Source organism: Gadus macrocephalus, chromosome 5, assembly GCF_031168955.1.
Source record: "Gadus macrocephalus chromosome 5, ASM3116895v1".
Taxonomy (NCBI): Eukaryota; Metazoa; Chordata; class Actinopteri; order Gadiformes; family Gadidae; genus Gadus; species Gadus macrocephalus.
In genome coordinates, this window is record NC_082386.1 from 15,783,993 (window position 1) to 15,798,992 (window position 15,000).

Here is a 15,000-nt window from a genome sequence, read left to right on the forward strand (position 1 = left end):
CATTCCGTATGTTTGGTTAAGCACAGAGAATCCAGGTTTAAGACGGAAGTCTGGACTGAATTTACAGGATGAGTGAGCAAGAGAGAAGAGGACGATCAAGATGTTGAGAGTGAAAGATGGAAAATTTTCGTTCAACGGTAAAGCCTTGCAGAGTCTTGCTAATTCGGATTTTTGCTGCCAACAGAACGATAAGAATAACACGAAAATAAACATTCCTGGCATTCGCCATTCGCCTGTGCCTCTTTTATGGTCTGTAGCTGTATTTAACCTGCTGCTTGGTTTGACTTAATTACTGGAATTGGATTGAGTTCTATCATATATTTGTTGAAGTTCTATTGTTATCAGGATTAACTCTCTGACCACGGTGGCCACCTCCCCACATATCCTCTCCTCTTCCCTCCCTTCATCACCTCTCCCTGACTCTCTATGTCCTGCTTCCTCACATCTGGTTCCAGCAGACGTTTCAGAAGCTAGAAGACATGTAGTGCTTTAATGAGCGACAATTTGATGGATTCACGAAGGCACACAACAGCAGAAAGAAACACAAACAACCCATATTTAAGTTGGAAATGTATTCCAAACATAAAGTAGGAGAGAGTAGCAAGGGAGATAATAGCAACCTAAATAATATCAATACTAACGAACCAAGACTGACAATTTTACATTTTCACCTGGCTTACAATAAAAGTTAGCTCTCTTTTTCGAAAGAAAAGCTATTTTCCCGAATCCAGGCAGACGCATTCCAGACAATCTTTCCAAAAGACACGGAATACCCCAACAACCAGGAACCGCATGTTTGTAAGAGTGTTTGTATGTAGGGGGATTGGGTAGGGGGATTGGGTGGGGTGTGGGGGGGGGGTGGCGCACCAGTGTAGTCGGGCAGTTAACCACACACAACTGAAAACAGCTGTCTTGCCCTGCCCTCTATCCGTGCCATTCCATCCATCCCTGCTAGCCCGCACTCTCTCCATCTCCCTCCCTCCCTCCCTCCCTCCCTCTCCCGCAGTCCCCTTCCTCTCACGAACATTAACCTGCGGGTCACATCAGGGAGATACGGTTCCACCGCGAGGAGAACAAACTCAAACCAGCCCCGGTGGCGCGCCACACCGGCCCTCTGGGGCTACGCTCTGTGCACTGCGAGACAATAGGGAGATACCGCGTGTGTAGTGTACAGCACCGTCTAGAATAATAAGATAGCGTGTGTAGTACGTAGATTAGAACGTAGCACAAATGACCTAGCATGCACCACCTAGCATAGATTATCTAGTGTGTACTTCATAGTGTTACCACAAAGCACATAGCATGTAGCAGCTAGTTTGTACCTCCTAGCATATAACAGTGTAGCACAGAGCATGTCCCAGCATCTGGCATTTAGTCAGAATGAAAGCTTACACCACCTAGCATGTACCATCCAGCATGTACTACATAGTGTACCACAAAGCACATAGCATGTAGCAGCTAGTATGCACATCCTAGCGTATAACAGAGTGTAGCACAAAGCATGTACCACCTAGCATGTGGCACACATGTAGTGTGTATCACAAAGCAAGTAACACCTGAGATGAGGCACATATTGTGGAGTCCATGTGGCATAAAACACATAGCATGTACCAACTAGCATGTACGGTACAAGTTAGCATGAGACACCTAGAGTGACGCACCTAGCATACACTCCCCCGCATGTAACACCGCTTGGCTTGCTTTTTATATTTATCCTTCATCCTCCTCTGCTCCACAGAACCATTGGATGTGGACCAAAGCTCTGCCCCATAAGCCTGCTGAATGGATTGGCAGTGTATCTTCTGTGAATGTATTATAGGATCTAGTCTACTTGTGTAACTGCCCTATGAATTGACTGCAATGTGCTCCAGCAGAGAAATCCTGTAGTGAATATCCTCTGCCTTGCTTTTTAAATATGTAACAGCTTCGGGAAGGGTATGTAGCTGTTGTTGAGTGTACTATTGGACCAGCAACATGACGCTCACTCACTGTGAGATGATCACAGATCACATCAACATCAGAATGATGTTAGCAGTGCAGGAATCCTGTTCTACTGTAGGTTAGACTCGACTCAGTTTCAACTCTACATATAAGTCATCGTGTTGCGTTTTGCCTCTCACACGCCCTTATCAAGACCTTCCACTTTAATGGACGTCTTCAGATAACTTATAGCAGTGTTTCTGAGCACTTAGGGCTCCACTGACAAAACGTATACAATATGACAGACAGAGACACAGGAACCTCATGTATTCACACCCACGAGCCCTCGTACCCCAACCCCCTTCTGGCATGCTGCCGGTTTGTAAATCAGTCATACAAAACCTAAATGCCGAGTCCAGTATACAGAAAAAGGGATCTCAAGCAAACATCCCTCTACATAATTTAGTAAGAAAGCTTGAATGCCGTTAATACAAATCGCAATGTTCACACAACTACGGTACCATTATACAGTATTGTGTGTACAAATGTTTGCAATTTTCACAGAATAACCGACAACTGCATGTTGTGTAGGGGGGTGGAAAGAGAAGAGGAGGAGGAGCCATGTTGAGTGAACCAAGGGGTGGTGGAGGGGAGGAGAGGGACAAGCGGGAATAGAGATCATGTTCAATTTCCTCCACTGGGGAACTTCTCAAGGCTCTGGACCCGACGCCGGCCTGCCCTCACCAGGCAGGCCTCGTTTGCATGGAGCCCATTTCCTGTGGGTGATTAGCAGAGGGGAAATCTCTCTCTCTCTCCTCTCTCTCTCTCTCTCTCTCTCTCTCTCTCTCTCTCTCTCTCTCTCTCTCTCTCTCTCTCTCTCTCTCTCTCTCTCTCTCTCTCTCTCTCTCTCTCTCTCTCTCTCTCTCTCTCTCTCTCTCTCTCTCTCTCTCTCTCTCTCTCTCTCTCTCTCTCTCTCTCGGTGTGTCTTGGTGAGGTCTGGGGTTGTTTTGTCTACAAGGGGAGGAAAGGAATGCCCAATCAAACACAGTGAACAGAACACCTGGAGAGTGGAAGGAGTCATATAGAGAAGAGAGTCATATTGGAAAGAAAGTCATAGACTGGAGAGTCAAATGGAGAAGAGTCATATAAGACAGAAGGTCATAGACAGGAGAGAGTCATATAGGAAAGAAGGTCCTATGAAGAAGAGAGATTCATCTAGAGATAAGTCACGAAGAGAGGGAATAAATATTATTATAACCAGCGTTGAGAGATGGATATCAAAATGGACAACTAATTGTTTTTGTTTGCCACCCATTATGACTGTAAAGAGCATTCCTTGTACTGGACTATGCATTCCACTGCAAGGAGAGGGTGGGGCAGGAATGCATCAAGTCTGTTGACAAGCTGTCAGGTTTTGAAATAAACCTTCAGCCCTCTTTACCTTTTAGGTTACCCTTGAACCTGTTCCTTATGCTAGGCATGACGTAGCAGTCCTTGGTTTCCTATCTGTTACACAAGTCACAGCTAATTTGTTTCCCTTGATTGATACCATTTGTCTGCATAGCCATTCAAGCGTTTAAATCGTTTCCAAAACCAGTTTGAGGCTACACATTGAAAATGCGGCCCAAGAAAATAAAGAAAACATCTATTAAGTTTGAGATGTTGGAAATATAATAGTGCATGATTATTTTTTATTCCCCCCAGAATGATGGCATGAAAGCAGGGGTAAAATGTGAATAGGATTATGTTGTTTGTAGGATATTTATATCAAAGAAATATTGTAAATAAAAAACAAACTGTCAGAAACTGGGCATGATACTTATGTACAGTTTGAGAGCAGGGCGGGGTGTGTGTGTGTGTGTGTGTGTGTGTGTGTGTGTGTGTGTGTGTGTGTGTGTGTGTGTGTGTGTGTGTGTGTGTGTGTGTGTGTGTGTGTGTGTGTGTGTGTGTGTGTGTGTGTGTGTGTGTGTGTGTGTGTGTGTGTGTGTAGAATAGACTGTGGAGGTAGGCATTCCCCTCCACGTTCCATAAGGAAGTGTTTGACCCAAACTCTTGATGTACAATGACTGAGACAACAATCCCAAACTGACAAACTAAATCACCCCTTCACTGCTAACAAAGACCCAACCATTGTTCATCAAGCACTACACATGTTACAGACGTGTTGATTGGATGTTGGCTGGTGTTGTCCATGCAGCCGCGTTCCTCTTTGAGGGACACTACAACGGGCAGATGGCAGCCCAGGAGGGATGATTGAATGGAAGACCATCCAGATGTAGACCAAATAATGACTCGCACATGGCCACCAAGTGAGGCTTTTGGTGGGCGCGGGTGTCTGTGTTTTGAGGATTGAAGTCCTTATTCGACTACGGATTTAAATTGTGGTTACAGGGTGCTGGGTCTGTTTTTACAATCTAATTTCTGCCGTGATAGCCCGCTTAGTTTAGTCTGGTCTGGACACGCTAGCTAGAGAGAGGGAGACCTCTTTGGAAACGTTGGGTGTGGGACAGGACTCGAATGCCCCCCCGATGTTACAAAACGCCTGGCACTACACAAACAATGCTTAGATGTCAAGAAGAGTCCCCCTCCAAAATAAAACCAAAGCAGGGCCAGAAAGAGAGAGGGAGGACTAAAAGAGAGAGGGGCTGGCAATAGCAAAGCAGTTGATGTCTACTCTGTATGGGTCAATCCCAGTATGGTGAAAGTAGCGATGAGCAGACATGCCAAGACACACAGAGGGATGGATGGGCCAATGCCTCCGGGAATGGGGGAGGAAAGTGATTGCTAGTTGCTGCTTCCAAAACATTTGAGGCCCCCCAACCGAAAATAACATTTCAGTCAAGTTATTCATGTCTGAGCTTTCAGTCCAACTGCGTCTTGACACAACGACCAACAAAAAGGAGACTTTTTTTGTTTGTTTTAAAATTTTGATTTTTCTTTGCTTTGAGGGTTCCTGATCTTTCTTGCAGCCCCTTTGGATGTGAGCCTTTGCTTCTAAATGATGAGTACAGCGACAATATGAAGGCCGAGGTAATGGAGAAATCCAAGTACCGGTACACTTAAGTAAACCTGGAGATTGGAATAATAAATTCACAGATATATCAGAAAGAATGTGAAGAAGAGTGGGAATCTATGGGAATAGAGAGGAAGGACAAAAGGCCCGGTTGCCATGGCGTCGGAACATTCCTTTCACCGAGAACATGTATATTTTCTGATCACAAGAAAATAATCCACGGGAGGAATTTTATTTTGAGAGCCGGCGGGTAGATCATAGGCTTACGGTGGGTCAGAGGGGATTACGCGAATGAGTGTGAGTCGATGAGTGTTTGTGTCTATGTGTGTTCCATGTATCAGAGAGTGGGTTAATAGAACACAGCCTCTTCCTATCCGTCCCCTGTTTTATCACTCTGTCACCGTTGTCTTCCGTGGTGCCCAGCGAGCAGGAAATACAACTTCACGCCAATCTCTGGGCCAAGACACCCGTGCAAGCTGCTGGCATATCGATAACAAACCCAACATCTAGACACATAAACACACACACATACACATACGTTATCCAGCTGTTTAACTGTATATGACAGAAATAGATGTCTAAAATCACTTTTGGAAGGATGTTTACACAGGTGTCCGATTACAGTAAAATCATCTCCTTCGCCTTTTGCGGCCCTCATTTTGGTTGCCTTTATTTTGCATGCAGTCTGTTTTCAATATGCTCAATCTGATTCTAGATTTCTTCTGTTGATGCTTAAAGATTGTCAAACAAACTAATGTTCCCAATAATGAGTTGCATAATTACACATCTGTTGGTCTCGGAAAGCATAAAAGTGACATCACAAGGTCAGTACTAAGGAAGCAGCCAATCAGGGTGCAGAACGAACCAGCAAGTGGATCTAAGAATAAAACTGTAATTGTTTGTTCATGATAGATATTGGATTTTCCTGGTGATAAAAGAGCATTATGGACTTTTTCTGTTATGAATTGCATTCAGCATAATGCCATGTGTCACTTTTTCAAATCGTTCTATCAGCAGCTCAAATGTAATAATATTTTGGGATTTTGTCATCAAATGTCAAACCTCTCTCTTAAAATGTGACGCACACACAAGCAGGAACAGACCACACACACACACACACACACACACACACACACACACACACACACACACACACACACACACACACACACACACACACACACACACACACACACACACACACACACACACACACACACACACACACACACACAGTCCAGCTGGAACACCAGTGGAGCCTGAAGACCTCTGGACGAACCCAGAGAAGCGCTGGGTTCTGTGAGTGGGTCCAGCCTACAGACGTACAGAACCCTGGCCAGACAACCTCACATCCAACAGCCCTTTAACGCAACGCCCGTGAAACAGCGAATCCAAAACATTGGATCGTTTTAAGCGGGCTTCTGGATTAGAGGGTTTGGAACATTTGTTTAACTGTCATGGCGTGGAGGAGACCTATTATGGTGGCACAAAAACACATTAAATTAAAGGCGAGTTATGGTTACTGGACGCATACCAGCCCCACTGGGTGAAGGACAAAAGGTTCACGGTGGGCTCAATTCTCAGATCGTTATCAGCCTCTTGTTCCAGCCGGTGTTGTGATGTCTAAAAATATGTCATTTCGAATAAATGCACAGAATGTACACCTTCTCTTACATTATAAAGAAAAACAGACAGACAGAATGATTAAGAGACCGGCAGACAAATATAGAGAACGGTTAAGAGACAGAGAGACAAACAGTGAAAGGCCCATGGATGGCCCTTTATACATGTTGACTGAGCAGTCAGCAGAGATCTGAGAGGAAGCGGGCAGATCTGGAATGCACCTTGAACCAGACTGGAATGACTCCTGAAATATGCCAAAAATGTACCCCCGCCCCCACCAAGACAGGGGCTGGCTACCCACCATCCTCCTACAGACCCAAAACGCCAGTCCAGCTCACCCCCCCCCCCCCCCCCCCCCCCCACACATCTATCTGCCTTATTGCCCGTGTATTCTCTTGGCATATGACATTAAGATGTGTGAGTACCACCCTTGTGTTATTGATCACACACACACACACACACACACACACACACACACACACACACACACACACACACACACACACACACACACACACACACACACACACACACACACACACACACACACACACACACACACTTCTAAGGGCAGTTCAGATTTCCAGGTTTTCATTAACTTCCAAAAATATCCAAAGGCCAGACTTGGAGCACAAGGGGGGGGAGGGAGAGAAAGAGTGGATACTAGAGATAACTGAGATTGGGCGAGTGGGGAAGAAAGCAAGAAAAGGACTATGAAAAGTGGGTTAAATCAATAACTAAATCTAACCGAAATAGTGAACAAGGCAACGAGAAAGAGATGGATGAGAGAACAGGTCATTATAGGGAGTTAAGCTGTGCTGGAAAGTTTGGCTTTTCCGCACGATTCAAAAACACCCCAAAGAGGGAAAAAAATGGGGCAAAGGAATTTACAAGAAACGTCTTTTAACTTCCCAGTCTCCTCCCTCCCTTTTCGCTCGGCCCCACTCTCTCTCATTATCTCTCTCCCTCTTTCTCTCCATCCCTCATTCCCATTCTCTCTGTGCCTCCTGCAAGCTTTTGAAGTCTGCGTCCCCCCCCCTTCCCCCCCCAACCATCGGGATTGTGGAGGTTACCTGTTTAAAGGGAAATATATAATATCTATATATAAAAAAATTCTATACTTTTTTATTATTATACATTACAGTGAATTTTTTGTGCATACATACTATTGCCGTGGATTGAACCAAACATGCATAGGAAGGGGGGTGGGTTGCAACAAAGAGTACTACTGTAAAACCTGCCGAAGGGCCAAGAGTACACACACACACACACACACACACACACACACACACACACACACACACACACACACACACACACACACACACACACACACACACACACACACACACACACACACACACACACACACAGGGGAGGAAGAGGAGAAGGAGGAGCAAGGATTATTTTAGGTCTTAACTTGAAAACCAGTACAACAAACGGTAGCAGAGATTGACCCACATAGGAGTTGATGGCGGTCCAAATTCCAGCTGCACCATGGGACAGAGCAAGGGCAAGACTCGTGATTACAGATTGATAAGATCCAACACCTGCTGAGATCAGGCCAGGTTGGTATACAGCCACTGATAGTTGTTAAACTGAATGACCCCACTGATTCTTAAGGGGAGAGAATAGATGGAGAGGAGAGACCGAGACGCAGATGGACATTAACCAACATAATGCAATCAGAACCTATGTGGGCCTTGTGCTTTAGCCCTGTATGTGTGTATAAAGAACAGTAAAAAAAAGAACCAGTACATTAGGCCCACCAAGGCACTGTAGTTTATTCCCTGCTCTACAATGAATATATATAAAAACGAGACAGGCAGACGGATACAAATATAACACGTCTGTGTATGCTCTGGCCCCGACCAGACTACCAAAACAGTTTGCGGTTGTTAAAAAATAATTAAAAAAAGTTCAATTCTTGGGAAGAGTCAAGGTCACTAACAGTAAAACAAATGCAACATAGATATAGTCTGGTCATAAGGAAATAAGGGGTGATTGGCTATAGCCTGAACCGAGAGCAAATGATTATGGGAGAGAGAGAGAGAGAAAGAGAGAATGAGATAAAGGTCCTCTGCTCATGCATGCCAGTAAGTGTAAATGAGTCTACAGGCGGGAGCAAGCAGCAGGTAAATGCTCCAGGTTGTCAGAGAAGGAGCATGCGTGCCATTTTGCTTGGTATTTACAATTCAGCACACATATGTGCATAGCCAAAGAGTGTTTATGATCCGTTAAAAATCCTTTTGTGAATACATGGTGAGAATTGCACTCCTCAGTCACAATGCATTATAAAGTACCTATATATTTGAAAGAAAGTGTTATGTTATGCTTGGCGTGTTATGTATTGGGGAGAATGTATACAATTTTAATATGTGGCTGGAGGGAATGCTTGCTTTCAGTTTTACGGCTAATATACTGCTACTACCTCGGCCCGAGGTAACTTATGCTCAGCTTATCAGTAGCACCGATGGTTTAATTTTGGTTTGTTGATTTGTTGTGTGACTTGTGGTGGAAAACAATTTGTTATTCTTATTAGAATACCATCATCACTTCTGCTTGACAATGGCATGACGCAGTAAACCGTATACTATAATGAACCTTGTTATGATTCATGAATGTTAAGAGTACACAGAAGTAGAAACAAGGACCTTCGATGTGAGAGATAAGTCTTTATGGGAGCATTTTAGCTGGAGTTAAGAGATCGTTTTTTTTTGGATATTAACTGTACCTAGAAGTTATACTTGTAGTCTATTATTAGCCTTTACACAGATCTGTGTCTAATAGTCTCTACAACATTATGATATTGCTTTTGATGAATAGATTATTGACTTAAAAATATTAAAAGCCTTAAACATAACATTGCTGTCTGGATCCAACCTTCTTCTTCTTACGTTTCTGATCAAATTGGGGAAAATAAATGTTAAATTGAAGACAATTGAACACATGCACCCATTCAAAGACAGCCTTTTTCAATCTTCCTTTCGATTAATTCTACTCCAAATCCCCTGTCGGAAAATCTGTTGCCGTCACATGGACACACACAGCCTCCTAGAGACAACAGCGCCCAGCGCCCAACTTAAACCTTGTGGTCCTTCAAAAGACACTCTCGGCCTGGCCAGCGTCACCTGCAATGGGGGGCTTGCACTCCAAGACCTCCGTGACAGAGACCTACGTCATAGCTCAGTAATGACGGCCCTCGTTGGACACGGTCCGGGGGACAGGCTGGGGAGGCTTGGCACTGGCAATGCAGACCACACACGCTCGCACAAACACCAGCATATCCATGGGATTTGTGCATGGTACAAATCAAAAAAAACAAATGCCGAAGGGTCTCGCTTTCGAGGCATTGTCGACAAAGGGCAGAGATATATCCGTGTCCGGTTGATGAGCGACACTTGTTCTCTCCATTATCCGACGACGTACACGACTGGGACACACAGACACACGCAGTTGTAAAGCCAGGGCCCTGCACTGTCGCTGATAAGGAATTCTGAAAGGGATGGTCGGCAGGAAAAGAGAGAGCAGAGGAGAGAGCAGGGGAGAGAGAGAGAGAACAGGAGAGAGAGACCAGGAGGAGGAGAAGAGATAGGTTGGCACCTGAAGAGGAGGTTGAGGCTGGCAGGAAAGAGAGAATGGATAGGAGAGGAATGGAGAAGTCCATACAGTGTGCGTCGGCCGACAGTCCCACAGACCAGCTGGCCGGCGTTCTCTTAACTGCAGCTTCCAGCCCGGATACTAAACCCATTATTACATTATCACACACACACACACACACACACACACACACACACACACACACACACACACACACACACACACACACACACACACACACACACACACACACACACACACACACACACACACACACACACACACACACACACAGGGCATCTTATACAAGACCGCGACTTCACGATTCATCTGGGCTACTTTAAAAGATGAACCCCTCTGCATGCCCACCCGTCCTGTTTTAAACACTACTCCACCCTCCTGTGTGTCGTGCATGTCCTCCACTACTCCATCCCTTGGGAGATGGGTGCTGAGGCTAAAAGTGAATCGTCCATCACTAATAATAGGACAACATATGACCCACAATATCCGACCCTAGTGCTGTGTGGGTGGGCTATCAATTAAAGCACAGGGGGAGATGGACCAAGAGGGCAATGTTCTGTTTGCACAGGGCTTTTTCCTCATCAAAATAATGTTATGTAACTAGAGGAGCAACTGGCCAGCTGCCTGTGTGTTAATATATCCAATGCAATATTATTGAATAAATTACAAAGAAAAAATTAATGATGGATTTTATAATTATCTGAACGTGGAAAGCTATGAACAACAAATGCTTGATATATTTACTTGATTGCAAATATGCACATGCATTTTATATATATATATATATATATATATATATAAATAAACACACTGTGGTTTCTGGTTTGTCCCTCGTCTTTGATTCCCTTGACAAAACCTGTAAAGACAGCACCTGCATCGTTTAATCACTAGAGCCGCTCAGAGGGATCAAACCTCCTCTGATGTGACACTCTTCCAGGCCTCAGCCAATGGCAACACACAACACAAGCCATGCTGTGCCCAAATAAAAGGTAACACTACACTACCACCGGTAGACTAGCTCCAACGTGCCCAGTGGTTTTGGTCTCTGAAGCATAAAACCACAATATTTTAATTGAATCCAAAGAGCAGCCGTTAAGCCACTCCGTAATCCCTTAGGGCCAGCCTTTACCGTAGTAATTACCATTATTGGACACCCATAATGATTGGTTTAAGGTTATTGACATGAAGCAGGACAGGCAGCTTCATTGGGCGGTTGCAGTGTTCCATGCAGTGGAAAACAAATAATGCATGACGTGGAACCGTGTGTCATAAAATGAAGGACGGGCTAGGGGGATACATATAACAGATAGCGGGCGACAATCCTGGACCAAATGAAATGCAAGATAGACGCAAAAACGCCATCGCCGGCTGACTGTGAGGCTATGATGATGAGGAACTCCATTTAGACGTCAAAGTAGCATGGTCAAGAGAACAGCTTTGGCAGTGGCACTCCTGTTGTGTAAACAGAAGTCTCTGAAAGTGTTCGAACCATTACGTTCTGTAAAAGGCAACAGCCAAAGGTCACATCCTCTTAGAAGCTTTCCTGCTGTCAGGCCAAAAAGATCTAAACACATGCTAACACATACACCAGTCAAACCTGAAGTAAAGAATACCTGGCAGAGAAACTTGTAGGATGTGTAAACACTGTGATCTCTCACACACACACACACACACACACACACACACACACACACACACACACACACACACACACACACACACACACACACACACACACACACACACACACACACACACACACACACACACACACACACACACACACCTTAAAAGGACTACTTCTTCAAGTATCTCTATTAAGCTTCTTGTTGAAGTGAGGAAGCAGTTAAAGAACCCTGGAGAATAAGTTAGATAGAAAACTGTCTGTGTAAAAAGCCTTTCTAACCGCAAGGCTAAGCCCAGCTGCCGCCTCCTCCACGGGGCTGACTTGCAGATACTTGTGCTTTAAGTTGGGGATATGTGGGTGTGTGGTGTGGGTGGGGAGTTGGCTGGCTTCTGGTGAGCCAGCCAAGAGCAAGCAGCAGAGAGGCTGGTAGCTGGCATCAACTACAGCTAGCTGGGAGGCAGGCAGCTCCTTGCTGGAAAGTGATCAGTGAGGTTTTTTTCTTAGTTGCTTTTTTTTTTTTCTCTCCTTCCTCCTTCGTGTCTGAAACAGGTCAAGGCAGGTCCCCCTCCATCACCCTGCCTCTCTGCTTTTTTTTTTTTTACGAGCCCCACCTGGCAGCTTAGTAATCAACCTCTGCCACCGCCATTTCTGGTTGCTGACAAACGGCAGCAGAGGCAGAACCAGCAGCAGCAAAGTGGGCCGGTGTGTTGAACAAGGAATCAAACACATGTCGTTCATCTCAGTTGTTATCAAGAGAGCAACGGGGTTAGTCTGTTCAGAAGAGGTGTTCATACGTTAACAATTAATTTGCATAACACAAGCTTTGGCCCCAAATTATGACTATGAGAAGTCCTCAGCAACGCACAAACACATCAACTTTTTACACACACACACACACACACACACACACACACACACACACACACACACACACACACACACACACACACACACACACACACACACACACACACACACACACACACACACACACACACACACACACACACACACACACGATTGACGACTTAAAACTGGCACCTGAACACATCTGCCAGAGGACTGATCCAAAACATCATTCATTAGCACCTCTGGCTAAAGCCTATGCCTTTGAGGTGCTAAAATATGCCAGACAAATGTGATCGTTGCTTTGTGCGTGTTACACTATACACGAACCACAACACATGACAGTTTATGTTACCTACCTAAGCAATACTATTCTCGTTAGGCAGTTTGCTGGCCATTCATCAGACATCTTGGGTTATATAGCCGATTTGTTTTCAGTCTTTCTTTGCCCACCAATAGGACTAATTCGGGTTTTATTTGCACAGTATGACTGCATTTGGGAGAAACAGTTTCGCTTCATTAAAAAAAAAATGTGTACAAGGAATTCGTGTCGTGAACAATGACGTAAAATACGTCCTCAAGATTGTTAATGGTTAAACGTCTGTCTCCATTTGGATGGCACCGAGCAAAGGGACAACTAACTTAACTTGATCGGACTGACAAAAGGGCTGCCTTTCAAATCCCGAATCCCCGCGGCGGATAACTAAAACAAGAAGTAAGAAGTGGATATCACTGCTACTTTTTGTTGATGCCACCTGGCTATCGCCGCAGTCCTGGATGCTTCCTCAGACTACGACACACACAACTAGCCCCATTCGTGACCCAGAAATATACTATAGGGTCACCATCATTAACCACCTTTGGACGGTTTATGACAATGGCCTATGGCCTATCATTAACCATCTTTGGATGGGGTTTGAAAATGATAATAAGCCGAATTTTCGGCTGACAAATGAGGATAGGACAGAACAGGAGGGAGGAGGAGGGGTACAAACTTGCCGCAGTTCGGAGTTCTGCAGTACCGACATTGTCGAAGTAAGCAAGCCGCTGCCACGCACACATCCCATAGCGATTTATAACAATTGACAAATTAACATGAATACTTACTATCGCGTGCCTTGGCGAGAAGCGCGAAACGCAGGTAATCCACAAGTTCACGCGATTTGATACGGAGAGTAGTTGAAGCGAACAAGATGACTCGGTGACGGTGAACACAAGTTCTTCCACATACTCGTCGGCTGGCTAGACGTACCCGGGAGCAAAAATTAGGGGAGATTGTATTTTTTATCACTCTGACCGGATTGCTTTCTCTGTGTCTTTTCTCCACGTTCACATTCCCTGTGCTGTAAGATCAAACCATCACATTCCACCGCGTCCCCAACAATGAAAAAGGTGGGTTTTCCTTTCTGCGCCGGAGGACCCACCCCTTGGAATGACTGCGCTGTCTGACCGCAAAAAGAACGCCCTTCCCGGCTACAAGGTCCCGCCTCTCAAGACCAGCCGGTAAAAATGTGAGGGAAGCTGAAATAGAGACGAGCAAATAGGCATATTCAAGTTCTTGGAGGAATAATCCCTGCCTGGAATGCAGGCCATCACATTGCCCAAAAAATGACGTTATTTTTATGGGATGTTATGTCAATGGTCACAGTCACACCACAAGTGTTTTCTATCTGGCTTCTGCCTGCGATAAGTGAAGTTGTTTGAGCCTAGGTACCTTTTATGGTTACAGTTTTAGAAATAGCGAGGGACATTTTTTCTGTGTGCAATGACTCACTTGGTGGAAAAATGCAGCAGTTAGGCCTGTCTTCATTACAAAAATACCTGGTGCCCCACAAAAATGTGGGGTACTAACTTGTGAACCTGATGCTTGGCACTCCCTCACATTCAGACTCGTTATCTGAACTGCATTAAGTCTCTTTGACATTTGAATGTAAAGACATTCCTCTTGTTGTGAAACACATTCCTGACTGTCCCCTATGAAGCAAGACATATTTACGATAAGATAAGCTTGATGTTTATATTTTTCTGCATTCATCCTTCTATTTTCGCACCTATCACATAGCCCCTTAGTCTTTGTTTCGATTGGTAACACACAACATTGAGTGGCATATTGTCGACCTGTTCAGCTGCCCTGTAGCAGGGGCCAGTGGCTTCCCTCAGACAGTTATCCCCCCCCCCCCCCACACACACACACACACACACACACACACACACACACACACACACACACACACACACACACACACACACACAGAGGATGAGCAAGACTCAGCAGATCTATCTGGACCACCACACGTCTAAATCCAGTCTATTTAGGGGTTAGGGGTATTAAACCTTCAGCAGAAAGGTG

At 44.9% G+C, this 15,000-nt stretch overlaps 1 protein-coding gene across 1 annotated transcript in view; it reads right to left on the minus strand.

The window, feature by feature from the left end:
* The window catches only part of luzp1 (leucine zipper protein 1), a 41,619-nt gene extending 27,497 nt beyond the window's left edge, over positions 1–14,122 (minus strand). Inside the window, exon 1 of the mRNA XM_060052749.1 lies at positions 13,758–14,122. The gene's annotated coding sequence lies outside the window, so the exon portion shown is untranslated. The remainder of the gene's footprint in view (positions 1–13,757) is intronic.
* Between the last annotated feature and the right edge of the window lie 878 nt (positions 14,123–15,000).